This window comes from Gossypium arboreum, chromosome 13 (assembly GCF_025698485.1).
Source record: "Gossypium arboreum isolate Shixiya-1 chromosome 13, ASM2569848v2, whole genome shotgun sequence".
Classification (NCBI taxonomy): Eukaryota; Viridiplantae; Streptophyta; class Magnoliopsida; order Malvales; family Malvaceae; genus Gossypium; species Gossypium arboreum.
The window spans coordinates 19046973-19050780 of NC_069082.1; the positions used below are offsets into that span (position 1 = coordinate 19046973).

Here is a 3808-nt window from a genome sequence, read left to right on the forward strand (position 1 = left end):
TTTTCGAGGCAGGGATGGCAGTCTTCATGCCTCGTGGATTTGACATGATATACCTGCAAGAAGAACTACTGTTATATCCTAAGATTACAAATACTAACAAATTTGAAAAGAAATTAACCATGAATTAAACTAACAAATTCAACCAAAAACTATTAACTCTAACAAGACTCAACCAAAAGCAGTCAAACTTGATGGTAGAGATGTTATGGAAAATGGCATAGTGATAGCATGACTAGATTCAACACGAAAGAGATTAAAGTAGCTAATAATGGAAAGAAAATGGTATAAAATACGTGAAATTAATCCTAAGAATGAGGATGATATGGTAAGCAATTAGTAGCAAAATGTAAATAATAGGGTAAAAATTAAGATTATCATGATAGTGAGCATCAAAAGAAAGTAAAAGAGATGAGAAAACCGTTAGTGGAGGACCAGTGGCCGGAAGAGCAACGGCGTGATTGTGGGGTGTGGTTGGGGTCGGCCACGGGCGTGGGTATTAAGGCCATGTGATTCTTGCAAGGGTGAGAAGAGGGGAAAGGGGAAAGAGAGGGAAGAAAATGGAAAAAGAGTGGAGAGTTTAGGGGTGGCCCATCGGTGGAAGGGGAGAGATTTTGATGGCTAGGGTTAGGGTTTTGGGGAATGGGATGATGAATAGTGGGGGTCTATAAAGATACCCCACGACCGTTTGCCCTTATTTTAGCCCGTGTGTTTCGTGATTTTCAAATTCGGGCACATCTGAAATTTAGCCTACGCCCGTGTTCTTTGGGCGTGTTAGTGCATACAACCCTGGCACACGGCCATGTTCTGCTTCGTTCACTTCTCCTATGCCCGTGTATATATGCGTATGCCCGTGTTGTTTTAACAGTATCGACCACGGCTGGTGGGCACGGGCGTGTCGCACGCCCGTGTTCATTTCTCAGTTTCTACCACTGCTTATAGACACGGGCGTGTCACACGCCCGTGTTGATTTGGCAGAATTGCCCACGGCCATGTCGCACGGCTGTGGTAATGTGTCGAATCCCGTGTTGGGGAAAAATTTTGCTATGTTTTCACACAGCTGTGTCTCCTTCCATGGTATGAGCACGGCCTAAGGCACGCCCGTGTAGATTCGAAAAATCTGTGTTCAAGGACTCAGTTAATGATTTAGATGTTAAAAACTATAATTATAAGGAAATCAACACTGTTAGTGCTTGGGTTGCCTCCCGAGAAGAACTTATTTATAGTCTAAGCTCGACTTACCTCAATGTCATATGATTACGGTGGATTAAGGAGTTGAAACTCATCACCTTTGCTATCAATTTTATCAAAATATGGTCTGAGTCGAGTATTATTTACCTTAAAAGTTCTGAATACAGTATGTGTTACCTCGACTGTACCATGTGGGAAGATGTTCATTAACGTGAAGGGAGTTGCTCTGTCCGTATTGTGCTCTAAAGTAGAAATTCAGCGGCCATTTTCATCTAACAATACTTTGTCCCCAACTTTAATTTGCTTTGTTTCATCCCTATGTTCATTGTGGTGTCGCTTTGATTTTTTGTATGCTTTTGGTTTCTCCTTAACAGGTGTTCGCCATTCATCTAGTTCATCGACTTGAAGTCTTCGTTCTTCATAGATTGGTCCTTTGTTGTGACTTGAACATGGCTCATGAAAGCTCTTCGAACGTGTTTCCTGAAAAGAAGGTTGCACCACATAATTAGTATTAGTAGCGTGATTTATACAACCACCCTCAATATTCGATGTGTTATTCAAATTACGAGCTTGAAGAGTGATTGTATCATCACCCACACGAAGTGTGAGTTCACCTATACCAACATCAATAATGGTTCTAGCAGTTGCTAAAAAGGTTGTCCTAAAATCAAAGGTATGTTACTATCCCCTTCCATATCTAGAACAACAAAATCTACTGGGTATATAAATTTATCAAATTTTAACAAGAACATCTTCAATGATACCCCTAGGAAATCTAATGGTTTTATCAGCCAATTGAATGCTCATCCTAGTTTGTTTGGGTTTCCCAAGACCTAGCTGTTTAAACATTTTATAAGGCATAACATTAATGTACGCCCCTAAATCAACCAATGCATTATTCACGTTCAAACTACCAATTAAACAAGGAATCGTAAAAGTCCCTGGATCTTTCAACTTGTTGGGTAGCTTATTCTGTATAACAGCTTAGCAAACTGCATTCAACTCTAGATGCCACACCTCATCCAACTTCTATTTGTTTGTTAAAAGCTCTTTTAAGAATTTAATTGTGTTCGGCATCTGCGAAAGAGCTTCAATAAACGGTAAGTTAATATGTAATTTCTTTAATAGTTTAAGGAATTTACCAAATTTCTCGTCCGTGTGGTCTTTTCTTGTCGCATTAGGGTATGGAACATGAGGTTTGTACTCTCTACTTACTTGTTTTTGCTCATTGTGGTCCACCTCACCTTTACCTTTACTTACCACAATTCCTTGCCTCGATTCTGGTTCAAGTTCAACTAACCATTCCTTATCTCGAACGGTAATCGCATTGAGTTGTTCCCTTGGGTTCGATTCAGTATTACTCGGTAAGCTACCTTGTGGTCGTTCAGAAATCAGTTTGGCGAGTTGGCCTATCTGAGTTTTGAGCCCTTGGATCGACACTTGTTGATTCTTAAGTGTTGTTTCAGTATTCTGAAAATGAGTTTCCGACACCGAGATAAATTTCATTAGCATCTTCTCAAGGTTCGGCTTCTTTTTCTGCTAGTAAGGTGGTTGTTGAAAACTTGGGGGATGTTGTGGCTTTTGATTTCCTTGGCCACCCCACGAGAAGTTGGGATGGTTTCTCCAACCTGCATTATAAGTGTTACTGTATGGGTTATTTTGAGGTCTAGAATTTTTATTACCCATATATTGAACTTATTCCTCATCGGTGCTAGGATTGAAAGATTGATATTCTGTGTATACTTCTAATCCATTTGCATCGTACCTCATCAATGGATGTACCTGAGTAGAACTATATAAACCGTCAATCTTTTTATTTAAAAGTTCTACCTGGTTAGATAGCATAGTAACCGCATCGAGGTTGAAAACACCGGCTGCTTTTATCGGCTTTGTTCTCATGACTTGCCACTGATAGTTATTCAGTGACATCTCTTCAATAAATTCGTAAGCCTCTTCAGGTGTTTTGTTATTCAGAGTCTACCAGCGACTGCATCAATAAGTTTCCTTGTTGAGGGGTTCACACCGTTGTAAAACGTTTGAACCTGCAACCATAAAGGTAACCCATGGTGAGGGCACCTTCTCAATAGATCCTTGTATCTCTCCCATGCATCATACAGTGTTTCTATATCCATCTACACAAAAGAAGAGATATCATTCATCAACTTAGTCGTTTTAGCTGGCGGAAAATATTTAAGTAAAAACTTTTCGGTCATTTGTTCCCAAGTAGTGATTGACCCTCGTGGTAACGAGTTCAACCACTGTTTAGCCTTTTTCCTCAATAAAAAGGGAAATAACGAAGGCGAATGGCATCATCAGAAGTGCCATTGATCTTAAATATGTCGTAAAAGTCTAGAAAATTCACCAAAAGAGTATTTGGATCCTCATCCTACAAACCATCAAACTGAACAAACTGTTGTATCATTTGAATTGTGTTAGGTTTCAATTCAAAATTATTTGCAGCAGTAGTAGGTCTAACTATACTCGATTCAGCTCCTGTTAAAGTAGGTTTAGCATAATCATACATAGTACGAGGAGCAGGATTCTGATTTATTGGATTTGCAGCAACTATAGGAGGAAGCTGATTATTCTGATTTTCAGCCATCTCCTCGGTTGTATTATG

The 3808-nt window shown here is 39.6% G+C and overlaps 1 non-coding gene across 1 annotated transcript; it reads left to right on the forward strand.

Moving 5' to 3' along the window:
* The first annotated feature begins 3246 nt into the window (after window positions 1–3246).
* LOC128287540 (small nucleolar RNA R71) lies at window positions 3247–3353 on the forward strand. Its single transcript, XR_008278240.1, has one exon. It is a non-coding gene; the product is annotated as a small nucleolar RNA R71 (small nucleolar RNA).
* The last annotated feature ends 455 nt before the right edge of the window (window positions 3354–3808 follow it).